Below are 24,510 nucleotides of genomic sequence, written 5' to 3'. Positions count from 1 at the left end.
CCCTTTCACATATTTATTATCGCTACCCCTTTCATATCTTTGCTATAACTCTCGTCCTACATTAGCGCTGGTGCAAACACTTCAAATTATTATACCCTGGCTCTCTCAGTCATACCATTCATGCACTTGAAACCTACTTTACCAATAAAAGAAGCAAATAGAAAAATAAAATAAAAGTGCTTGCTGGATTAGGCAAACACACTTCATAAAACTGCATTTTCTTTTCTATTCTCCCCGTGTTACAAGCTTAACTGCTCCCTGTGTAATTTCTCTTAGCCTGCTGTCCCAGGAAGAGAATTTTATCTACAGGCTCTTTCCGTGTTTTTTTCCTAGTCTTTCTTTCCCTTTTCTTAGATTTGTAACTGTTCCTTTATGTGCTCTATTTAGGCGCCATTAATCTCATTTGAGCTCCTTGTACCTGCTGCTGTTTTCTCCACACCTCATACTGCCTTTTCCCTCTTTCTCTCTTTCTCTGAGGTTGGTGGCTACTTTCCAAAGCTTCTGATGCCCCAATGTTCCTTCATCTTGTTGTCAGACGTGAATTGGAAAAGCAACCAAATTAACAAGCCTTTACCACTCATACATGGCAGAGGTTTACACTTTAATTCAATGAGCTAAGAAAAGCGTGTTGTGGGGCCCCTACGAGCCATGGTGCTTGCTTCATCATAATTGGGCGCGCAGTCATTAGCCACAGCTCTGATCATGGGTCACTGAGGTCAGTTTCAATAATTCCTCAAAAACCTAACCATGCAGTCCCCCCTAACTGTATAGTTATCTTGCTTTACTGCTGTTTGTATGATTAGCTGGGAGGAGCTCACGGCAGCATCCTCCCTATAAAAGTATAGATGGACCGCTCCTTAACTTTTTCTTGCTTCACATACAGATGGCTTGAGGAGGTACAGGGGAGATGCAGGTCTAATAGACAGAATAGAAGATCTGCGCCAGGTGTATTTCTCTGCATTGGTGTCCCATCACAGGCCCACAAGTGTATGTGTGATCTTTGACTTCTGGCAGTTCACAAGCAGGCGGCCAGGAAACGGTTTCAGCCTATCAACCACTGAGGAGACAAAGCCTTTGTATAAGGAATGAGGAAGCAATGAACACATTCAGCCTATCACAGGAGTTCCCTGAGTGTTTCGAATTATAAATTCTCCATGTCACTGTATGTTATTGAGCCCAAGTAGCTCGCCGTGATCGTATAGTGGTTAGTACTCTGCGTTGTGGCCGCAGTAACCTCGGTTCGAATCCGAGTCACGGCATTGTGGTTGGCAATGTCACGGCAGTTGGGTTTTTCTTTTACAGAATTACCAAATGTACCAGTTGTTTTTGTAAAATGTCTATTAAAAACAGATCCTTTAAAATATTTAAACGATCTAACGACAAATTATTTAAACACACATGATTATAAGATGTAGCCTTATTTTTGTTTTTAGGAGAGAATGTGCCTGCTGAAAAAAACATTATTTTTAAAAAGTGCATTGCAGGATATCAGGAACTTTCTGTGGGACACCTTGAAAACTTTCATACAGATTATTTGCACAAAACTTGCAGTCAGTTGTTGTGGCCGAGTGGTTAAGGCGATGGACTAGAAATCCATTGGGGTCCCCCCGCGCAGGTTCGAATCCTGCCAACAACGAGAAACTTTTTAACATCGGCTACAATTTCAGAAGCTAACCTTTAGAATTTCTTCCATGTCAGTTTTATAAATAGGTGGCTTATTTTGGTGTCACTATTGCCCTTTCACATATTTATTATCGCTACCCCTTTCATATCTTTGCTATAACTCTCGTCCTACATTAGCGCTGGTGCAAACACTTCAAATTATTATACCCTGGCTCTCTCAGTCATACCATTCATGCACTTGAAACTTACTTTACCAATAAAAGAAGCAAATAGAAAAATAAAACAAAAGTGCTTGCTGGATTAGGCAACACACTTCATAAAACTGCATTTTCTTTTCTATTCTCCCCGTGTTACAAGCTTAACTGCTCCCTGTGTAATTTCTCTTAGCCTGCTGTCCCAGGAAGAGAATTTTATCTACAGGCTCTTTCCGTGTTTTTTTCCTAGTCTTTCTTTCCTTTTTCTTAGATTTGTAACTGTTCCTTTACGTGCTCTATTTAGGCGCCATTAATCTCATTTGAGCTCCTTGTACCTGCTGCTGTTTTCTCCACACCTCATACTGCCTTTTCCCTCTTTCTCTCTTTCTCTGAGGTTGGTGGCTACTTTCCAAAGCTTCTGATGCCCCAATGTTCCTTCATCTTGTTGTCAGACGTGAATTGGAAAAGCAACCAAATTAACAAGCCTTTACCACTCATATATGGCAGAGGTTTATACTTTAATTGAGCTAAGAAAAGCGTGTTGTGGGGCCCCTACGAGCCATGGTGCTTGCTTCATCATAATTAGGCATGCAGTCATTAGCCACAGCTCTGATCATGGGTCACTGAGGTCAGTTTTAATAATTCCTCAAAAACCTAACCATGCAGTCCCCCCTAACTGTGTAGTTATCTTGCTTTACTGCTGTTTGTGTGATTAGCTGGGAGGAGCTCATGGCAGCATCCTCCCTATAAAAGTGTAGATGGACCGCTCCTTAACTCTTTCTTGCTTCACATACAGATGGCTTGAGGAGGTACAGGGGAGATGCAGGTCTACTAGACAGTATAGAAGATCTGCGCCAGGTGTGTTTCTCTGCATTGGTATCCCATCACAGGCCCACAAGTGTATGTGTGATCTTTGACTCCTGGCAGTTCACAAGCAGGCGGCCAGGAAACAGTTTCAGCCTATCAACCACTGAGGAGACAAAGCCTTTGTATAAGGAATGAGGAAGCAATTAACACATTCAGCCTATCACAGGAGTTCCCTGAGTGTACCGAATTATAAATTCTCCATGTCACTGTATGTTATTGAGCCCAAGTAGCTCGCCGTGATCGTATAGTGCAGGTTAGTACTCTGCGTTGTGGCCGCAGCAACCTTGGTTCGAATCCGAGTCATGGCATTGTGGTTGGCAATGTCACGGCAGTTGGGTTTTTCTTTTACAGAATTACAAAATGTACCAGTTGTTTTTGTAAAATGTCTATTAAAAACAGATCCTTTAAAATATTTAAACGATCTAACGACAAATTATTTTAACACACATGATTATAAGATGTAGCTATATTGTACCTACTGACATAAATTATCGTTCTTGAACCTATTTGCGGTTGGGGAATGGAGCTCTCCCCCATGCCAATCAGAATGCACATGAATGCAGTTGCAGTTGAGTGACCTGTATTGTGGCTGTCAAGAGGGAATGCACAAATGTAGCTGTGTCGCAGCCCAATCCAGACGTCAATTGGAGACAGGTTTTCAGGCAAATAGAGCTGTAAGTGCAGAGAAATGCTCACTCTCTAAAAATGGCATTTATAAAGTAGTAAAGTTAAATCCAACCTCACCAGTAAATAGGATTTATCAATAAATAAATAAAGCTTCTCCTCTCTGATATGGAATTACCCCCCAAAAAGTATAAGGGAATACCCAATGCTAACCTACGAGAGGGGCAGACCTCACAGTAGTGAAAAATGTAATAGACTGTTTTGTACTACCAGGACATGCAAACTACCACAGTACATGTCTTACCTTTTACTTACATAGCATGATGCCCCTAGGACTACCTAGGGCCTACCTTTTGGTTAATTATATGTAATAAAATTGGAGTTTAAGGCTTGGCAAGTAGTTTTAAATGGCAAGTCGAAGTGGCAGTATACTGCAGCACAGGCACTGCAGTAGCAGGCTTGAGACAGGTTTGAAATGATACTTTTTTGGGCGGCACAATCAGTTCCTGGGTATATGGTATACCACTTTACAAGGGGCTTTCAAGTCAATTAAATCTGTCAGTCAGGTATACTCCAATTACACACATGATTTGGGAAGAAGCACGTTCACTTCAGCACTGATTAGTAGCAATAAAGTGATCAGAGTCCTAAGGCCAACAAAAAGATACAGCAAAATGCGTAGGTGAAAAGCAATAAGGTAGGGTTGAGGCCACCTTAAGAATGCAAGGTCTAACAAAAACAAACTAAGGATAACATGAGTAAAACATCAGGTTTCTCTACGGCATTTGGTGAGACAAGTGTGCCTTCTTTTATCTTCCATAAATGCAATCTTTCCCTGACCCCTTTATTATATAGCTCTTCAAGTAAAAAAGATAAAGCACTTACAAAGGAGCCTCAAATACTCAAAGATGGTAGACTTCTGTAATATGGGCCATAGACTAAAAGCAGCACGAAAACTTGAGTGCCACATGAGAGTATGCATGAAAGCCTATCCTTTTCCAACCTAGAGATATACTCATGCAATTTTTGTTTTTAGGAGAGAATGTGCCTGCTGAAAAAAACATTCTTTTTAAAAAGTGCATTGCAGAATACCAGGAATTTGCTTTGGGACACCTTGAAAACTTTCATACAGATTATTTGCACAAAACTTACAGTCAGTTGTTGTGGCCGAGTGGTTAAGGCGATGGACTAGAAATCCATTGGGGTCTCCCCGCGCAGGTTCGAATCCTGCCAACAACGAGAAACTTTTTAACATCGGCTACAATTTCAGAAGTTAACCTTTAGAATTTCTTCCATGTCAGTTTTATAAATAGGTGGCTTATTTTGGTGTCACTATTGCCCTTTCACATATTTATTATCGCTACCCCTTTCATATCTTTGCTATAACTCTCGTCCTACATTAGCGCTGGTGCAAACACTTCAAATTATTATACCCTGGCTCTCTCAGTCATACCATTCATGCACTTGAAACTTACTTTACCAATAAAAGAAGCAAATAGAAAAATAAAATAAAAGTGCTTGCTGGATTAGGCAAACACACTTCATAAAACTGCATTTTCTTTTCTATTCTCCCCGTGTTACAAGCTTAACTGCACCCTGTGTAATTTCTCTTAGCCTGCTGTCCCAGGAAGAGAATTTTATCTACAGGCTCTTTCCGTGTTTTTTTCCTAGTCTTTCTTTCCCTTTTCTTAGATTTGTAACTGTTCCTTTATGTGCTCTATTTAGGCGCCATTAATCTCATTTGAGCTCCTTGTACCTGCTGCTGTTTTCTCCACACCTCATACTGCATTTTCCCTCTTTCTCTCTTTCTCTGAGGTTGGTGGCTACTTTCCAAAGCTTCTGATGCCCCAATGTTCCTTCATCTTGTTGTCAGACGTGAATTGGAAAAGCAACCAAATTAACAAGCCTTTACCACTCATACATGGCAGAGGTTTATACTTTAATTCAATGAGCTAAGAAAAGCGTGTTGTGGGGCCCCTACGAGCCATGGTGCTTGCTTCATCATAATTGGGCGCGCAGTCATTAGCCACAGCTCTGATCATGGGTCACTGAGGTCAGTTTCAATAATTCCTCAAAAACCTAACCATGCAGTCCCCCCTAACTGTATAGTTATCTTGCTTTACTGCTGTTTGTATGATTAGCTGGGAGGAGCTCACGGCAGCATCCTCCCTATAAAAGTATAGATGGACCGCTCCTTAACTTTTTCTTGCTTCACATACAGATGGCTTGAGGAGGTACAGGGGAGATGCAGGTCTAATAGACAGAATAGAAGATCTGCGCCAGGTGTATTTCTCTGCATTGGTGTCCCATCACAGGCCCACAAGTGTATGTGTGATCTTTGACTTCTGGCAGTTCACAAGCAGGCGGCCAGGAAACGGTTTCAGCCTATCAACCACTGAGGAGACAAAGCCTTTGTATAAGGAATGAGGAAGCAATGAACACATTCAGCCTATCACAGGAGTTCCCTGAGTGTTTCGAATTATAAATTCTCCATGTCACTGTATGTTATTGAGCCCAAGTAGCTCGCGGTGATCGTATAGTGGTTAGTACTCTGCGTTGTGGCCGCAGTAACCTAGGTTCGAATCCGAGTCACGGCATTGTGGTTGGCAATGTCACGGCAGTTGGGTTTTTCTTTTACAGAATTACCAAATGTACCAGTTGTTTTTGTAAAATGTCTATTAAAAACAGATCCTTTAAAATATTTAAACGATCTAACGGCAAATTATTTAAACACACATGATTATAAGATGTAGCCTTATTTTTGTTTTTAGGAGAGAATGTGCCTGCTGAAAAAAACATTATTTTTAAAAAGTGCATTGCAGGATATCAGGAACTTTCTGTGGGACACCTTGAAAACTTTCATACAGATTATTTGCACAAAACTTGCAGTCAGTTGTTGTGGCCGAGTGGTTAAGGCGATGGACTAGAAATCCATTGGGGTCCCCCCGCGCAGGTTCGAATCCTGCCAACAACGAGAAACTTTTTAACATCGGCTACAATTTCAGAAGCTAACCTTTAGAATTTCTTCCATGTCAGTTTTATAAATAGGTGGCTTATTTTGGTGTCACTATTGCCCTTTCACATATTTATTATCGCTACCCCTTTCATATCTTTGCTATAACTCTCGTCCTACATTAGCGCTGGTGCAAACACTTCAAATTATTATACCCTGGCTCTCTCAGTCATACCATTCATGCACTTGAAACTTACTTTACCAATAAAAGAAGCAAATAGAAAAATAAAACAAAAGTGCTTGCTGGATTAGGCAACACACTTCATAAAACTGCATTTTCTTTTCTATTCTCCCCGTGTTACAAGCTTAACTGCTCCCTGTGTAATTTCTCTTAGCCTGCTGTCCCAGGAAGAGAATTTTATCTACAGGCTCTTTCCGTGTTTTTTTCCTAGTCTTTCTTTCCTTTTTCTTAGATTTGTAACTGTTCCTTTACGTGCTCTATTTAGGCGCCATTAATCTCATTTGAGCTCCTTGTACCTGCTGCTGTTTTCTCCACACCTCATACTGCCTTTTCCCTCTTTCTCTGAGGTTGGTGGCTACTTTCCAAAGCTTCTGATGCCCCAATGTTCCTTCATCTTGTTGTCAGACGTGAATTGGAAAAGCAACCAAATTAACAAGCCTTTACCACTCATATATGGCAGAGGTTTATACTTTAATTGAGCTAAGAAAAGCGTGTTGTGGGGCCCTACGAGCCATGGTGCTTGCTTCATCATAATTAGGCATGCAGTCATTAGCCACAGCTCTGATCATGGGTCACTGAGGTCAGTTTCAATAATTCCTCAAAAACCTAACCATGCAGTCCCCCCTAACTGTGTAGTTATCTTGCTTTACTGCTGTTTGTGTGATTAGCTGGGAGGAGCTCATGGCAGCATCCTCCCTATAGAGGTGTAGATGGACCGCTCCTTAACTCTTTCTTGCTTCACATACAGATGGCTTGAGGAGGTACAGGGGAGATGCAGGTCTACTAGACAGTATAGAAGATCTGCGCCAGGTGTGTTTCTCTGCATTGGTATCCCATCACAGGCCCACAAGTGTATGTGTGATCTTTGACTCCTGGCAGTTCACAAGCAGGTGGCCAGGAAACAGTTTCAGCCTATCAACCACTGAGGAGACAAAGCCTTTGTATAAGGAATGAGGAAGCAATTAACACATTCAGCCTATCACAGGAGTTCCCTGAGTGTACCGAATTATAAATTCTCCATGTCACTGTATGTTATTGAGCCCAAGTAGCTCGCCGTGATCGTATAGTGGTTAGTACTCTGCGTTGTGGCCGCAGCAACCTTGGTTCGAATCCAAGTCACGGCATTGTGGTTGGCAATGTCACGGCAGTTGGGTTTTTCTTTTACAGAATTACAAAATGTACCAGTTGTTTTTGTAAAATGTCTATTAAAAACAGATCCTTTAAAATATTTAAACGATCTAACGACAAATTATTTTAACACACATGATTATAAGATGTAGCTATATTGTACCTACTGACATAAATTATCGTTCTTGAACCTATTTGCGGTTGGGGAATGGAGCTCTCCCCCATGCCAATCAGAATGCACATGAATGCAGTTGCAGTTGAGTGACCTGTATTGTGGCTGTCTAGAGGGAATGCACAAATGTAGCTGTCTCGCAGCCCAATCCAGACGTCAATTGGAGACAGGTTTTCAGGCAAATAGAGCTGTAAGTGCAGAGAAATGCTCACTCTCTAAAAATGGCATTTATAAAGTAGTAAAGTTAAATCCAACCTCACCAGTAAATAGGATTTATCAATAAATAAATAAAGCTTCTCCTCTCTGATATGGAATTACCCCCCAAAAAGTATAAGGGAATACCCAATGCTAACCTACGAGAGGGGCAGACCTCACAGTAGTGACAAATGTAATAGACTGTTTTGTACTACCAGGACATGCAAACTAGCACAGTACATGTCTTACCTTTTACTTACATAGCATGATGCCCCTAGGACTACCTAGGGCCTACCTTTTGGTTAATTATATGTAATAAAATTGGAGTTTAAGGCTTGGCAAGTAGTTTTAAATGGCAAGTCGAAGTGGCAGTACACTGCAGCACAGGCACTGCAGTAGCAGGCTTGAGACAGGTTTGAAATGATACTTTTTTGGGCGGCACAATCAGTTCCTGGGTATATGGTATACCACTTTACAAGGGGCTTTCAAGTCAATGAAATCTGTCAGTCAGGTATACTCCAATTACACACATGATTTGGGAAGAAGCACGTTCACTTCATCACTGATTAGTAGCAATAAAGTGATCAGAGTCCTAAGGCCAACAAAAAGATACAGCAAAATGCGTAGGTGAAAAGCAATAAGGTAGGGTTGAGGCCACCTTAAGAATGCAAGGTCTAACAAAAACAAACTAAGGATAACATGAGTAAAACATCAGGTTTCTCTACGGCATTTGGTGAGACAAGTGTGCCTTCTTTTATCTTCCATAAATGCAATCTTTCCCTGACCCCTTTATTATATAGCTCTTCAAGTAAAAAAGATAAAGCACTTACAAAGGAGCCTCAAATACTCAAAGATGGTAGACTTCTGTAATATGGGCCATAGACTAAAAGCAGCACGAAAACTTGAGTGCCACATGAGAGTATGCATGAAAGCCTATCCTTTTCCAACCTAGAGATATACTCATGCAATTTTTGTTTTTAGGAGAGAATGTGCCTGCTGAAAAAAACATTCTTTTTAAAAAGTGCATTGCAGAATACCAGGAATTTGCTTTGGGACACCTTGAAAACTTTCATACAGATTATTTGCACAAAACTTACAGTCAGTTGTTGTGGCCGAGTGGTTAAGGCGATGGACTAGAAATCCATTGGGGTCTCCCCGCGCAGGTTCGAATCCTGCCAACAACGAGAAACTTTTTAACATCGGCTACAATTTCAGAAGTTAACCTTTAGAATTTCTTCCATGTCAGTTTTATAAATAGGTGGCTTATTTTGGTGTCACTATTGCCCTTTCACATATTTATTATCGCTACCCCTTTCATATCTTTGCTATAACTCTCGTCCTACATTAGCGCTGGTGCAAATACTTCAAATTATTATACCCTGGCTCTCTCAGTCATACCATTCATGCACTTGAAACTTACTTTACCAATAAAAGAAGCAAATAGAAAAATAAAATAAAAGTGCTTGCTGGATTAGGCAAACACACTTCATAAAACTGCATTTTCTTTTCTATTCTCCCCGTGTTACAAGCTTAACTGCACCCTGTGTAATTTCTCTTAGCCTGCTGTCCCAGGAAGAGAATTTTATCTACAGGCTCTTTCCGTGTTTTTTTCCTAGTCTTTCTTTCCCTTTTCTTAGATTTGTAACTGTTCCTTTATGTGCTCTATTTAGGCGCCATTAATCTCATTTGAGCTCCTTGTACCTGCTGCTGTTTTCTCCACACCTCATACTGCCTTTTCCCTCTTTCTCTCTTTCTCTGAGGTTGGTGGCTACTTTCCAAAGCTTCTGATGCCCCAATGTTCCTTCATCTTGTTGTCAGACGTGAATTGGAAAAGCAACCAAATTAACAAGCCTTTACCACTCATACATGGCAGAGGTTTATACTTTAATTCAATGAGCTAAGAAAAGCGTGTTGTGGGGCCCCTACGAGCCATGGTGCTTGCTTCATCATAATTGGGCGCGCAGTCATTAGCCACAGCTCTGATCATGGGTCACTGAGGTCAGTTTCAATAATTCCTCAAAAACCTAACCATGCAGTCCCCCCTAACTGTATAGTTATCTTGCTTTACTGCTGTTTGTATGATTAGCTGGGAGGAGCTCACGGCAGCATCCTCCCTATAAAAGTATAGATGGACCGCTCCTTAACTTTTTCTTGCTTCACATACAGATGGCTTGAGGAGGTACAGGGGAGATGCAGGTCTAATAGACAGAATAGAAGATTTGCGCCAGGTGTATTTCTCTGCATTGGTGTCCCATCACAGGCCCACAAGTGTATGTGTGATCTTTGACTTCTGGCAGTTCACAAGCAGGCGGCCAGGAAACGGTTTCAGCCTATCAACCACTGAGGAGACAAAGCCTTTGTATAAGGAATGAGGAAGCAATGAACACATTCAGCCTATCACAGGAGTTCCCTGAGTGTTTCGAATTATAAATTCTCCATGTCACTGTATGTTATTGAGCCCAAGTAGCTCGCCGTGATAGTATAGTGGTTAGTACTCTGCGTTGTGGCCGCAGTAACCTCGGTTCGAATCCGAATCATGGCATTGTGGTTGGCAATGTCACGGCAGTTGGGTTTTTCTTTTACAGAATTACCAAATGTACCAGTTGTTTTTGTAAAATGTCTATTAAAAACAGATCCTTTAAAATATTTAAACGATCTAACGACAAATTATTTAAACACACATGATTATAAGATGTAGCCTTATTTTTGTTTTTAGGAGAGAATGTGCCTGCTGAAAAAAACATTATTTTTAAAAAGTGCATTGCAGGATATCAGGAACTTTCTGTGGGACACCTTGAAAACTTTCATACAGATTATTTGCACAAAACTTGCAGTCAGTTGTTGTGGCCGAGTGGTTAAGGCGATGGACTAGAAATCCATTGGGGTCCCCCCGCGCAGGTTCGAATCCTGCCAACAACGAGAAACTTTTTTACATCGGCTACAATTTCAGAAGCTAACCTTTAGAATTTCTTCCATGTCAGTTTTATAAATAGGTGGCTTATTTTGGTGTCACTATTGCCCTTTCACATATTTATTATCGCTACCCCTTTCATATCTTTGCTATAACTCTCGTCCTACATTAGCGCTGGTGCAAACACTTCAAATTATTATACCCTGGCTCTCTCAGTCATACCATTCATGCACTTGAAACTTACTTTACCAATAAAAGAAGCAAATAGAAAAATAAAACAAAAGTGCTTGCTGGATTAGGCAACACACTTCATAAAACTGCATTTTCTTTTCTATTCTCCCCGTGTTACAAGCTTAACTGCTCCCTGTGTAATTTCTCTTAGCCTGCTGTCCCAGGAAGAGAATTTTATCTACAGGCTCTTTCCGTGTTTTTTTCCTAGTCTTTCTTTCCTTTTTTTTAGATTTGTAACTGTTCCTTTACGTGCTCTATTTAGGCGCCATTAATCTCATTTGAGCTCCTTGTACCTGCTGCTGTTTTCTCCACACCTCATACTGCCTTTTCCCTCTTTCTCTCTTTCTCTGAGGTTGGTGGCTACTTTCCAAAGCTTCTGATGCCCCAATGTTTCTTCATCTTGTTGTCAGACGTGAATTGGAAAAGCAACCAAATTAACAAGCCTTTACCACTCATATATGGCAGAGGTTTATACTTTAATTGAGCTAAGGAAAGCGTGTTGTGGGGCCCCTACGAGCCATGGTGCTTGCTTCATCATAATTAGGCACGCAGTCATTAGCCACAGCTCTGATCATGGGTCACTGAGGTCAGTTTCAATAATTCCTCAAAAACCTAACCATGCAGTCCCCCCTAACTGTGTAGTTATCTTACTTTACTGCTGTTTGTGTGATTAGCTGGGAGGAGCTCATGGCAGCATCCTCCCTATAAAAGTGTAGATGGACCGCTCCTTAACTCTTTCTTGCTTCACATACAGATGGCTTGAGGAGGTACAGGGGAGATGCAGGTCTACTAGACAGTATAGAAGATCTGCGCCAGGTGTGTTTCTCTGCATTGGTGTCCCATCACAGGCCCACAAGTGTATGTGTGATCTTTGACTCCTGGCAGTTCACAAGCAGGCGGCCAGGAAACAGTTTCAGCCTATCAACCACTGAGGAGACAAAGCCTTTGTATAAGGAATGAGGAAGCAATTAACACATTCAGCCTATCACAGGAGTTCCCTGAGTGTACCGAATTATAAATTCTCCATGTCACTGTATGTTATTGAGCCCAAGTAGCTCGCCGTGATCGTATAGTGGTTAGTACTCTGCGTTGTGGCCGCAGCAACCTCGGTTCGAATCCGAGTCACGGCATTGTGGTTGGCAATGTCACGGCAGTTGGGTTTTTCTTTTACAGAATTACCAAATGTACCAGTTGTTTTTGTAAAATGTCTATTAAAAACAGATCCTTTAAAATATTTAAACGATCTAACGACAAATTATTTTAACACACATGATTATAAGATGTAGCTATATTGTACCTACTAACATAAATTATCGTTCTTGAACCTATTTGCGGTGGGGGAATGGAGCTCTCCCCCATGCCAATCAGAATGCAGATGAATGCAGTTGCAGTTGAGTGACCTGTATTGTGGCTGTCTAGAGGGAATGCACAAATGTAGCTGTCTCGCAGCCCAATCCAGACGTCAATTGGAGACAGGTTTTCAGGCAAATAGAGCAGTAAGTGCAGAGAAATGCTCACTCTCTAAAAATGGCATTTATAAAGTAGTAAAGTTAAATCCAACCTCACCAGTAAATAGGATTTATCAATAAATAAATAAAGCTTCTCCTCTCTGATATGGAATTACCCCCAAAAAGTATAAGGGAATACCCAATGCTAACCTACGAGAGGGGCAGACCTCACAGTAGTGAAAAATGTAATAGACTGTTTTGTACTACCAGGACATGCAAACTACCACAGTACATGTCTTACCTTTTACTTACATAGCATGATGGCCATAGGACTACCTGGGGCCTACCTTTTGGTTAATTATATGTAATTAAATTGGAGTTTAAGGCTTGGCAAGTAGTTTTAAATGGCAAGTCGAAGTGGCAGTACACTGCAGCACAGGCACTGCAGTAGCAGGCTTGAGACAGGTTTGAAATGATACTTTTTTGGGCGGCACAATCAGTTCCTGGGTATATGGTATACCACTTTACAAGGGGCTTTCAAGTCAATGAAATCTGTCAGTCAGGTATACTCCAATTACACACATGATTAGGGAAGAAGCACGTTCACTTCAGCACTGATTAGTAGCAATAAAGTGATCAGAGTCTTAAGGCCAACAAAAAGATACAGCAAAATGCGTAGGTGAAAAGCAATAAGGTAGGGTTGAGGCCACCTTAAGAATGCAAGGTCTAACAAAAACAAACTAAGGATAACATGAGTAAAACATCAGGTTTCTCTACGGCATTTGGTGAGACAAGTGTGCCTTCTTTTATCTTCCATAAATGCAACCTTTCCCTGACCCCTTTATTATATAGCTCTTCAAGTAAAAAAGATAAAGCACTTACAAAGGAGCCTCAAATACTCAAAGATGGTAGACTTCTGTAATATGGGCCATAGACTAAAAGCAGCACGAAAACAGAGTGCAATAGGGTCCCAAAAACTTGAGTGCCACATGACAGTATGCATGAAAGCCTATCCTTTTCCAAACTAGAGATATACTCATGCAATTTTTGTTTTTAGGAGAGAATGTGCCTGCTGAAAAATACATTATTTTAAAAAAGTGCATTGCAGAATACCAGGAATTTGCTGTGGGACACCTTGAAAACTTTCATACAGATTATTTGCACAAAACTTACAGTCAGTTGTTGTGGCCGAGTGGTTAAGGCGATGGACTAGAAATCCATTGGGGTCTCCCCGCGCAGGTTCAAATCCTGCCAACAACGAGAAACTTTTTAACATCGGCTACAATTTCAGAAGTTAACCTTTAGAATTTCTTCCATGTCAGTTTTATAAATAGGTGGCTTATTTTGGTGTCACTATTGCCCTTTCACATATTTATTATCGCTACCCCTTTCATATCTTTGCTATAACTCTCGTCCTACATTAGCGCTGGTGCAAACACTTCAATTTATTATACCCTGGCTCTCTCAGTCATACCATTCATGCACTTGAAACTTACTTTACCAATAAAAGAAGCAAATAGAAAAATAAAATAAAAGTGCTTGCTGGATGAGGCAAACACACTTCATAAAACTGCATTTTCTTTTCTATTCTCCCCGTGTTACAAGCTTAACTGCTCCCTGTGTAATTTCTCTTAGCCTGCTGTCCCAGGAAGAGAATTTTATCTACAGGCTCTTTCCGTGTTTTTTTCCTAGTCTTTCTTTCCCTTTTCTTAGATTTGTAACTGTTCCTTTATGTGCTCTATTTAGGCGCCATTAATCTCATTTGAGCTCCTTGTACCTGCTGCTGTTTTCTCCACACCTCATACTGCCTTTTCCCTCTTTCTCTCTTTCTCCGAGGTTTGGTGGCTACTTTCCAAAGCTTCTGATGCCCCAATGTTCCTTCATCTTGTTGTCAGATGTGAATTGGAAAAGCAACCAAATTAACAAGCCTTTACCACTCATACATGGCAGAGGTTTATACTTTAATTCAATGAGCTAAGAAAAGCGTGTTGTGGGGCCCCTACGAGCCATGGTGCTTGCTTCATCATAATTGGGCGCGCAGTCATTAGCCACAGCTCTGATCATGGGTCACTGAGGTCAGTTTCAATAATTCCTCAAAAACCTAACCATGCAGTCCCCCCTAACTGTATAGTTATCTTGCTTTACTGCTGTTTGTGTGATTAGCTGGGAGGAGCTCACGGCAGCATCCTCCCTATAAAAGTATAGATGGACCGCTCCTTAATTTTTTCTTGCTTCACATACAGATGGCTTGAGGAGGTACAGGGGAGATGCAGGTCTAATAGACAGAATAGAAGATCTGCGCCAGGTGTGTTTCTCTGCATTGGTGTCCCATCACAGGCCAACAAGTGTATGTGTGATCTTTGACTTCTGGCAGTTCACAAGCAGGCAACCAGGAAACGGTTTCAGCCTATCAACCACTGAGGAGACAAAGCCTTTGTATAAGGAATGAGGAAGCAATGAACACATTCAGCCTATCACTGGAGTTCCCTGACTGTTTCTAATTATAAATTCTCCATGTCACTGTATGCTATTGAGCCCAAGTAGCTCGCTGTGATCGTATAGTGGTTAGTACTCTGCGTTGTGGCTGCAGCAACCTCGGTTCGAAACCGAGTCATGGCATTGTGGTTGGCAATGTCACAGCAGTTGGGTTTTTCTTTTACAGAATTACCAAATGTACCAGTTGTTTTTGTAAAATGTCTATTAAAAACAGATCCTTTAAAATATTTAAACGATTTAACGACAAATTATTTAAACACACATGATTATAAGATGTAGCCTTATTTTTGTTTTTAGGAGAGAATGTGCCTGCTGAAAAAAACTATTTTTAAAAAGTGCATTGCAGGATATCAGGAATTTGCTGTGGCACACCTTGAAAACTTTCATGCAGATTATTTGCACAAAACTCACAGTCAGTTGGTGTGGCAGAGTGGTTAAGGCGATGGACTAGAAATCCATTTGGGTCTCCCCGCGCAGGTTCGAATCCTGCCAACAACGAGAAACTTTTTAACATCGGCTACAATTTCAGAAGTTAACCTTTAGAATTTCTTCCATGTCAGTTTTATAAATAGGTGGCTTATTTTGGTGTCACTATTGCCCTTTCACATATTTATTATCGCTACCCCTTTCATATCTTTGCTATAACTCTCGTCCTACATTAGCGCTGGTGCAAACACTTCAAATTATTATACCCTGGCTCTCTCAGTCATACCATTCATGCACTTGAAACCTACTTTACCAATAAAAGAAGCAAATAGAAAAATAAAATAAAAGTGCTTGCTGGATTAGGCAAACACACTTCATAAAACTGCATTTTCTTTTCTATTCTCCCCGTGTTACAAGCTTAACTGCTCCCTGTGTAATTTCTCTTAGCCTGCTGTCCCAGGAAGAGAATTTTATCTACAGGCTCTTTCCGTGTTTTTTTCCTAGTCTTTCTTTCCCTTTTCTTAGATTTGTAACTGTTCCTTTATGTGCTCTATTTAGGCGCCATTAATCTCATTTGAGCTCCTTGTACCTGCTGCTGTTTTCTCCACACCTCATACTGCCTTTTCCCTCTTTCTCTCTTTCTCTGAGGTTGGTGGCTACTTTCCAAAGCTTCTGATGCCCCAATGTTCCTTCATCTTGTTGTCAGACGTGAATTGGAAAAGCAACCAAATTAACAAGCCTTTACCACTCATACATGGCAGAGGTTTATACTTTAATTCAATGAGCTAAGAAAAGCGTGTTGTGGGGCCCCTACGAGCCATGGTGCTTGCTTCATCATAATTGGGCGCGCAGTCATTAGCCACAGCTCTGATCATGGGTCACTGAGGTCAGTTTCAATAATTCCTCAAAAACCTAACCATGCAGTCCCCCCTAACTGTATAGTTATCTTGCTTTACTGCTGTTTGTATGATTAGCTGGGAGGAGCTCACGGCAGCATCCTCCCTATAAAAGTATAGATGGACCGCTCCTTAACTTTTTCTTGCTTCACATACAGATGGCTTGAGGAGGTACAGGGGAGATGCAGGTCTAATAGACAGAATAGAAGATCTGCGCCAGGTGTATTTCTCTGCATTGGTGTCCCATCACAGGCCCACAAGTGTATGTGTGATCTTTGACTTCTGGCAGTTCACAAGCAGGCGGCCAGGAAACGGTTTCAGCCTATCAACCACTGAGGAGACAAAGCCTTTGTATAAGGAATGAGGAAGCAATGAACACATTCAGCCTATCACAGGAGTTCCCTGAGTGTTTCGAATTATAAATTCTCCATGTCACTGTATGTTATTGAGCCCAAGTAGCTCGCCGTGATCGTATAGTGGTTAGTACTCTGCGTTGTGGCCGCAGTAACCTCGGTTCGAATCCGAGTCACGGCATTGTGGTTGGCAATGTCACGGCAGTTGGGTTTTTCTTTTACAGAATTACCAAATGTACCAGTTGTTTTTGTAAAATGTCTATTAAAAACAGATCCTTTAAAATATTTAAACGATCTAACGACAAATTATTTAAACACACATGATTATAAGATGTAGCCTTATTTTTGTTTTTAGGAGAGAATGTGCCTGCTGAAAAAAACATTATTTTTAAAAAGTGCATTGCAGGATATCAGGAACTTTCTGTGGGACACCTTGAAAACTTTCATACAGATTATATGCACAAAACTTGCAGTCAGTTGTTGTGGCCGAGTGGTTAAGGCGATGGACTAGAAATCCATTGGGGTCCCCCCGCGCAGGTTCGAATCCTGCCAACAACGAGAAACTTTTTAACATCGGCTACAATTTCAGAAGCTAACCTTTAGAATTTCTTCCATGTCAGTTTTATAAATAGGTGGCTTATTTTGGTGTCACTATTGCCCTTTCACATATTTATTATCGCTACCCCTTTCATATCTTTGCTATAACTCTCGTCCTACATTAGCGCTGGTGCAAACACTTCAAATTATTATACCCTGGCTCTCTCAGTCATACCATTCATGCACTTGAAACTTACTTTACCAATAAAAGAAGCAAATAGAAAAATAAAACAAAAGTGCTTGCTGGATTAGGCAACACACTTCATAAAACTGCATTTTCTTTTCTATTCTCCCCGTGTTACAAGCTTAACTGCTCCCTGTGTAATTTCTCTTAGCCTGCTGTCCCAGGAAGAGAATTTTATCTACAGGCTCTTTCCGTGTTTTTTTCCTAGTCTTTCTTTCCTTTTTCTTAGATTTGTAACTGTTCCTTTACGTGCTCTATTTAGGCGCCATTAATCTCATTTGAGCTCCTTGTACCTGCTGCTGTTTTCTCCACACCTCATACTGCCTTTTCCCTCTTTCTCTCTTTCTCTGAGGTTGGTGGCTACTTTCCAAAGCTTCTGATGCCCCAATGTTCCTTCATCTTGTTGTCAGACGTGAATTGGAAAAGCAACCAAATTAACAAGCCTTTACCACTCATATATGGCAGAGGTTTATACTTTAATTGAGCTAAGAAAAGCGTGTTGTGGGGCCCCTACGAGCCATGGTGCTTGCTTCATCATAATTAGGCATGCAGTCATTAGCCACAGCTCTGATCATGGGTCACTGAGGTCAGTTTCAATAATTCCTCAAAAACCTAACCATGCAGTCCCCCCTAACTGTGTAGTTATCTTGCTTTACTGCTGTTTGTGTGATTAGCTGGGAGGAGCTCATGGCAGCATCCTCCCTATAAAAGTGTAGATGGACCGCTCCTTAACTCTTTCTTGCTTCACATACAGATGGCTTGAGGAGGTACAGGGGAGATGCAGGTCTACTAGACAGTATAGAAGATCTGCGCCAGGTGTGTTTCTCTGCATTGGTATCCCATCACAGGCCCACAAGTGTATGTGTGATCTTTGACTCCTGGCAGTTCACAAGCAGGCGGCCAGGAAACAGTTTCAGCCTATCAACCACTGAGGAGACAAAGCCTTTGTATAAGGAATGAGGAAGCAATTAACACATTCAGCCTATCACAGGAGTTCCCTGAGTGTACCGAATTATAAATTCTCCATGTCACTGTATGTTATTGAGCCCAAGTAGCTCGCCGTGATCGTATAGTGGTTAGTACTCTGCGTTGTGGCCGCAGCAACCTTGGTTCGAATCCGAGTCACGGCATTGTGGTTGGCAATGTCACGGCAGTTGGGTTTTTCTTTTACAGAATTACAAAATGTACCAGTTGTTTTTGTAAAATGTCTATTAAAAACAGATCCTTTAAAATATTTAAACGATCTAACGACAAATTATTTTAACACACATGATTATAAGATGTAGCTATATTGTACCTACTGACATAAATTATCGTTCTTGAACCTATTTGCGGTTGGGGAATGGAGCTCTCCCCCATGCCAATCAGAATGCACATGAATGCAGTTGCAGTTGAGTGACCTGTATTGTGGCTGTCTAGAGGGAATGCACAAATGTAGCTGTCTCGCAGCCCAATCCAGACGTCAATTGGAGACAGGTTTTCAGGCAAATAGAGCTGTAAGTGCAGAGAAATGCTCACTCTCTAAAAATGGCATTTATAAAGTAGTAAAGTTAAATCCAACCTCACCAGTAAATAGGATTTATCAATAAATAAATAAAGCTTCTCCTCTCTGATATGGAATTACCCCCCAAAAAGTATAAGGGAATACCCAATGCTAACCTACGAGAGGGGCAGACCTCACAGTAGTGAAAAATGTAATAGACTGTTTTGTACTACCAGGACATGCAAACTACCACAGTACATGTCTTACCTTTTACTTACATAGCATGATGCCCCTAGGACTACCTAGGGCCTACCTTTTGGTTAATTATATGTAATAAAATTGGAGTTTAAGGCTTGGCAAGTAGTTTTAAATGGCAAGTCGAAGTGGCAGTACACTGCAGCACAGGCACTGCAGTAGCAGGCTTGAGACAGGTTTGAAATGATACTTTTTTGGGCGGCACAATCAGTTCCTGGGTATATGGTATACCACTTTACAAGGGGCTTTCAAGTCAATGAAATCTGTCAGTCAGGTATACTCCAATTACACACATGATTTGGGAAGAAGCACGTTCACTTCAGCACTGATTAGTAGCAATAAAGTGATCAGAGTCCTAAGGCCAACAAAAAGATACAGCAAAATGCGTAGGTGAAAAGCAATAAGGTAGGGTTGAGGCCACCTTAAGAATGCAAGGTCTAACAAAAACAAACTAAGGATAACATGAGTAAAACATCAGGTTTCTCTACGGCATTTGGTGAGACAAGTGTGCCTTCTTTTATCTTCCATAAATGCAATCTTTCCCTGACCCCTTTATTATATAGCTCTTCAAGTAAAAAAGATAAAGCACTTACAAAGGAGCCTCAAATACTCAAAGATGGTAGACTTCTGTAATATGGGCCATAGACTAAAAGCAGCACGAAAACTTGAGTGCCACATGAGAGTATGCATGAAAGCCTATCCTTTTCCAACCTAGAGATATACTCATGCAATTTTTGTTTTTAGGAGAGAATGTGCCTGCTGAAAAAAACATTCTTTTTAAAAAGTGCATTGCAGAATACCAGGAATTTGCTTTGGGACACCTTGAAAACTTTCATACAGATTATTTGCACAAAACTTACAGTCAGTTGTTGTGGCCGAGTGGTTAAGGCGATGGACTAGAAATCCATTGGGGTCTCCCCGCGCAGGTTCGAATCCTGCCAACAACGAGAAACTTTTTAACATCGGCTACAATTTCAGAAGTTAACCTTTAGAATTTCTTCCATGTCAGTTATATAAATAGGTGGCTTATTTTGGTGTCACTATTGCCCTTTCACATATTTATTATCGCTACCCCTTTCATATCTTTGCTATAACTCTCGTCCTACATTAGCGCTGGTGCAAACACTTCAAATTATTATACCCTGGCTCTCTCAGTCATACCATTCATGCACTTGAAACTTACTTTACCAATAAAAGAAGCAAATAGAAAAATAAAATAAAAGTGCTTGCTGGATTAGGCAACACACTTCATAAAACTGCATTTTCTTTTCTATTCTCCCCGTGTTACAAGCTTAACTGCTCCCTGTGTAATTTCTCTTAGCCTGCTGTCCCAGGAAGAGAATTTTATCTACAGGCTCTTTCCGTGTTTTTTTCCTAGTCTTTCTTTCCTTTTTCTTAGATTTGTAACTGTTCCTTTACGTGCTCTATTTAGGCGCCATTAATCTCATTTGAGCTCCTTGTACCTGCTGCTGTTTTCTCCACACCTCATACTGCCTTTTCCCTCTTTCTCTCTTTCTCTGAGGTTGGTGGCTACTTTCCAAAGCTTCTGATGCCCCAATGTTCCTTCATCTTGTTGTCAGACGTGAATTGGAAAAGCAACCAAATTAACAAGCCTTTACCACTCATATATGGCAGAGGTTTATACTTTAATTGAGCTAAGAAAAGCGTGTTGTGGGGCCCCTACGAGCCATGGTGCTTGCTTCATCATAATTAGGCATGCAGTCATTAGCCACAGCTCTGATCATGGGTCACTGAGGTCAGTTTCAATAATTCCTCAAAAACCTAACCATGCAGTCCCCCCTAACTGTGTAGTTATCTTGCTTTACTGCTGTTTGTGTGATTAGCTGGGAGGAGCTCATGGCAGCATCCTCCCTATAAAAGTGTAGATGGACCGCTCCTTAACTCTTTCTTGCTTCACATACAGATGGCTTGAGGAGGTACAGGGGAGATGCAGGTCTACTAGACAGTATAGAAGATCTGCGCCAGGTGTGTTTCTCTGCATTGGTATCCCATCACAGGCCCACAAGTGTATGTGTGATCTTTGACTCCTGGCAGTTCACAAGCAGGCGGCCAGGAAACAGTTTCAGCCTATCAACCACTGAGGAGACAAAGCCTTTGTATAAGGAATGAGGAAGCAATTAACACATTCAGCCTATCACAGGAGTTCCCTGAGTGTACCGAATTATAAATTCTCCATGTCACTGTATGTTATTGAGCCCAAGTAGCTCGCCGTGATCGTATAGTGGTTAGTACTCTGCGTTGTGGCCGCAGCAACCTTGGTTCGAATCCGAGTCACGGCATTGTGGTTGGCAATGTCACGGCAGTTGGGTTTTTCTTTTACAGAATTACAAAATGTACCAGTTGTTTTTGTAAAATGTCTATTAAAAACAGATCCTTTAAAATATTTAAACGATCTAACGACAAATTATTTTAACACACATGATTATAAGATGTAGCTATATTGTACCTACTGACATAAATTATCGTTCTTGAACCTATTTGCGGTTGGGGAATGGAGCTCTCCCCCATGCCAATCAGAATGCACATGAATGCAGTTGCAGTTGAGTGACCTGTATTGTGGCTGTCTAGAGGGAATGCACAAATGTAGCTGTCTCGCAGCCCAATCCAGACGTCAATTGGAGACAGGTTTTCAGGCAAATAGAGCTGTAAGTGCAGAGAAATGCTCACTCTCTAAAAATGGCATTTATAAAGTAGTAAAGTTAAATCCAACCTCACCAGTAAATAGGATTTATCAATAAATAAATAAAGCTTCTCCTCTCTGATATGGAATTACCCCCCAAAAAGTATAAGGGAATACCCAATGCTAACCTACGAGAGGGGCAGACCTCACTGTAGTGAAAAATGTAATAGACTGTTTTGTACTACCAGGACATGCAAACTACCACAGTACATGTCTTACCTTTTACTTACATAGCATGATGCCCCTAGGACTACCTAGGGCCTACCTTTTGGTTAATTATATGTAATAAAATTGGAGTTTAAGGCTTGGCAAGTAGTTTTAAATGGCAAGTCGAAGTGGCAGTACACTGCAGCACAGGCACTGCAGTAGCAGGCTTGAGACAGGTTTGAAATGATACTTTTTTGGGCGGCACAATCAGTTCCTGGGTATATGGTATACCACTTTACAAGGGGCTTTCAAGTCAATGAAATCTGTCAGTCAGGTATACTCCAATTACACACATGATTTGGGAAGAAGCACGTTCACTTCAGCACTGATTAGTAGCAATAAAGTGATCAGAGTCCTAAGGCCAACAAAAAGATACAGCAAAATGCGTAGGTGAAAAGCAATAAGGTAGGGTTGAGGCCACCTTAAGAATGCAAGGTCTAACAAAAACAAACTAAGGATAACATGAGTAAAACATCAGGTTTCTCTACGGCATTTGGTGAGACAAGTGTGCCTTCTTTTATCTTCCATAAATGCAATCTTTCCCTGACCCCTTTATTATATAGCTCTTCAAGTAAAAAAGATAAAGCACTTACAAAGGAGCCTCAAATACTCAAAGATGGTAGACTTCTGTAATATGGGCCATAGACTAAAAGCAGCACGAAAACTTGAGTGCCACATGAGAGTATGCATGAAAGCCTATCCTTTTCCAACCTAGAGATATACTCATGCAATTTTTGTTTTTAGGAGAGAATGTGCCTGCTGAAAAAAACATTCTTTTTAAAAAGTGCATTGCAGAATACCAGGAATTTGCTTTGGGACACCTTGAAAACTTTCATACAGATTATTTGCACAAAACTTACAGTCAGTTGTTGTGGCCGAGTGGTTAAGGCGATGGACTAGAAATCCATTGGGGTCTCCCCGCGCAGGTTCGAATCCTGCCAACAACGAGAAACTTTTTAACATCGGCTACAATTTCAGAAGTTAACCTTTAGAATTTCTTCCATGTCAGTTATATAAATAGGTGGCTTATTTTGGTGTCACTATTGCCCTTTCACATATTTATTATCGCTACCCCTTTCATATCTTTGCTATAACTCTCGTCCTACATTAGCGCTGGTGCAAACACTTCAAATTATTATACCCTGGCTCTCTCAGTCATACCATTCATGCACTTGAAACTTACTTTACCAATAAAAGAAGCAAATAGAAAAATAAAATAAAAGTGCTTGCTGGATTAGGCAAACACACTTCATAAAACTGCATTTTCTTTTCTATTCTCCCCGTGTTACAAGCTTAACTGCACCCTGTGTAATTTCTCTTAGCCTGCTGTCCCAGGAAGAGAATTTTATCTACAGGCTCTTTCCGTGTTTTTTTCCTAGTCTTTCTTTCCCTTTTCTTAGATTTGTAACTGTTCCTTTATGTGCTCTATTTAGGCGCCATTAATCTCATTTGAGCTCCTTGTACCTGCTGCTGTTTTCTCCACACCTCATACTGCCTTTTCCCTCTTTCTCTCTTTCTCTGAGGTTGGTGGCTACTTTCCAAAGCTTCTGATGCCCCAATGTTCCTTCATCTTGTTGTCAGACGTGAATTGGAAAAGCAACCAAATTAACAAGCCTTTACCACTCATACATGGCAGAGGTTTATACTTTAATTCAATGAGCTAAGAAAAGCGTGTTGTGGGGCCCCTACGAGCCATGGTGCTTGCTTCATCATAATTGGGCGCGCAGTCATTAGCCACAGCTCTGATCATGGGTCACTGAGGTCAGTTTCAATAATTCCTCAAAAACCTAACCATGCAGTCCCCCCTAACTGTATAGTTATCTTGCTTTACTGCTGTTTGTATGATTAGCTGGGAGGAGCTCACGGCAGCATCCTCCCTATAAAAGTATAGATGGACCGCTCCTTAACTTTTTCTTGCTTCACATACAGATGGCTTGAGGAGGTACAGGGGAGATGCAGGTCTAATAGACAGAATAGAAGATCTGCGCCAGGTGTATTTCTCTGCATTGGTGTCCCATCACAGGCCCACAAGTGTATGTGTGATCTTTGACTTCTGGCAGTTCACAAGCAGGCGGCCAGGAAACGGTTTCAGCCTATCAACCACTGAGGAGACAAAGCCTTTGTATAAGGAATGAGGAAGCAATGAACACATTCAGCCTATCACAGGAGTTCCCTGAGTGTTTCGAATTATAAATTCTCCATGTCACTGTATGTTATTGAGCCCAAGTAGCTCGCCGTGATCGTATAGTGGTTAGTACTCTGCGTTGTGGCCGCAGTAACCTCGGTTCGAATCCGAGTCACGGCATTGTGGTTGGCAATGTCACG

General features: G+C 41.1%; 18 non-coding genes across 18 annotated transcripts; all 18 read left to right on the top strand.

Annotated features, from left to right (window-relative positions):
• The first annotated feature begins 1,187 nt into the window (after positions 1 to 1,187).
• On the top strand, positions 1,188 to 1,259 carry TRNAH-GUG (transfer RNA histidin (anticodon GUG)). The gene has a single exon. It is a non-coding gene; the product is annotated as a tRNA-His (tRNA).
• A 295-nt stretch (positions 1,260 to 1,554) lies between these two features.
• TRNAS-AGA (transfer RNA serine (anticodon AGA)) lies at positions 1,555 to 1,636 on the top strand. The gene has a single exon. It is a non-coding gene; the product is annotated as a tRNA-Ser (tRNA).
• A 2,829-nt stretch (positions 1,637 to 4,465) lies between these two features.
• On the top strand, positions 4,466 to 4,547 carry TRNAS-AGA (transfer RNA serine (anticodon AGA)). Its single transcript has one exon. It is a non-coding gene; the product is annotated as a tRNA-Ser (tRNA).
• A 1,653-nt stretch (positions 4,548 to 6,200) lies between these two features.
• On the top strand, positions 6,201 to 6,282 carry TRNAS-AGA (transfer RNA serine (anticodon AGA)). Its single transcript has one exon. It is a non-coding gene; the product is annotated as a tRNA-Ser (tRNA).
• A 1,272-nt stretch (positions 6,283 to 7,554) lies between these two features.
• TRNAH-GUG (transfer RNA histidin (anticodon GUG)) lies at positions 7,555 to 7,626 on the top strand. The gene has a single exon. It is a non-coding gene; the product is annotated as a tRNA-His (tRNA).
• Positions 7,627 to 9,099: 1,473 nt separating this feature from the next.
• On the top strand, positions 9,100 to 9,181 carry TRNAS-AGA (transfer RNA serine (anticodon AGA)). Its single transcript has one exon. It is a non-coding gene; the product is annotated as a tRNA-Ser (tRNA).
• A 1,286-nt stretch (positions 9,182 to 10,467) lies between these two features.
• TRNAH-GUG (transfer RNA histidin (anticodon GUG)) lies at positions 10,468 to 10,539 on the top strand. The gene has a single exon. It is a non-coding gene; the product is annotated as a tRNA-His (tRNA).
• A 295-nt stretch (positions 10,540 to 10,834) lies between these two features.
• On the top strand, positions 10,835 to 10,916 carry TRNAS-AGA (transfer RNA serine (anticodon AGA)). The gene has a single exon. It is a non-coding gene; the product is annotated as a tRNA-Ser (tRNA).
• Positions 10,917 to 12,197: 1,281 nt separating this feature from the next.
• On the top strand, positions 12,198 to 12,269 carry TRNAH-GUG (transfer RNA histidin (anticodon GUG)). Its single transcript has one exon. It is a non-coding gene; the product is annotated as a tRNA-His (tRNA).
• A 1,496-nt stretch (positions 12,270 to 13,765) lies between these two features.
• On the top strand, positions 13,766 to 13,847 carry TRNAS-AGA (transfer RNA serine (anticodon AGA)). Its single transcript has one exon. It is a non-coding gene; the product is annotated as a tRNA-Ser (tRNA).
• Positions 13,848 to 15,499: 1,652 nt separating this feature from the next.
• Positions 15,500 to 15,581, top strand: TRNAS-AGA (transfer RNA serine (anticodon AGA)). Its single transcript has one exon. It is a non-coding gene; the product is annotated as a tRNA-Ser (tRNA).
• Positions 15,582 to 16,867: 1,286 nt separating this feature from the next.
• Positions 16,868 to 16,939, top strand: TRNAH-GUG (transfer RNA histidin (anticodon GUG)). Its single transcript has one exon. It is a non-coding gene; the product is annotated as a tRNA-His (tRNA).
• Positions 16,940 to 17,234: 295 nt separating this feature from the next.
• TRNAS-AGA (transfer RNA serine (anticodon AGA)) lies at positions 17,235 to 17,316 on the top strand. The gene has a single exon. It is a non-coding gene; the product is annotated as a tRNA-Ser (tRNA).
• A 1,281-nt stretch (positions 17,317 to 18,597) lies between these two features.
• On the top strand, positions 18,598 to 18,669 carry TRNAH-GUG (transfer RNA histidin (anticodon GUG)). Its single transcript has one exon. It is a non-coding gene; the product is annotated as a tRNA-His (tRNA).
• Positions 18,670 to 20,142: 1,473 nt separating this feature from the next.
• TRNAS-AGA (transfer RNA serine (anticodon AGA)) lies at positions 20,143 to 20,224 on the top strand. Its single transcript has one exon. It is a non-coding gene; the product is annotated as a tRNA-Ser (tRNA).
• Positions 20,225 to 21,505: 1,281 nt separating this feature from the next.
• On the top strand, positions 21,506 to 21,577 carry TRNAH-GUG (transfer RNA histidin (anticodon GUG)). The gene has a single exon. It is a non-coding gene; the product is annotated as a tRNA-His (tRNA).
• A 1,473-nt stretch (positions 21,578 to 23,050) lies between these two features.
• Positions 23,051 to 23,132, top strand: TRNAS-AGA (transfer RNA serine (anticodon AGA)). The gene has a single exon. It is a non-coding gene; the product is annotated as a tRNA-Ser (tRNA).
• Positions 23,133 to 24,418: 1,286 nt separating this feature from the next.
• TRNAH-GUG (transfer RNA histidin (anticodon GUG)) lies at positions 24,419 to 24,490 on the top strand. The gene has a single exon. It is a non-coding gene; the product is annotated as a tRNA-His (tRNA).
• The last annotated feature ends 20 nt before the right edge of the window (positions 24,491 to 24,510 follow it).

This window comes from Lissotriton helveticus, chromosome 12 (genome assembly GCF_964261635.1).
Source record: "Lissotriton helveticus chromosome 12, aLisHel1.1, whole genome shotgun sequence".
Classification (NCBI taxonomy): domain Eukaryota; kingdom Metazoa; phylum Chordata; class Amphibia; order Caudata; family Salamandridae; genus Lissotriton; species Lissotriton helveticus.
The sequence above is the reverse complement of the archived record's forward strand: the minus strand, read 5'-3'. Positions and strand labels throughout refer to the sequence as shown.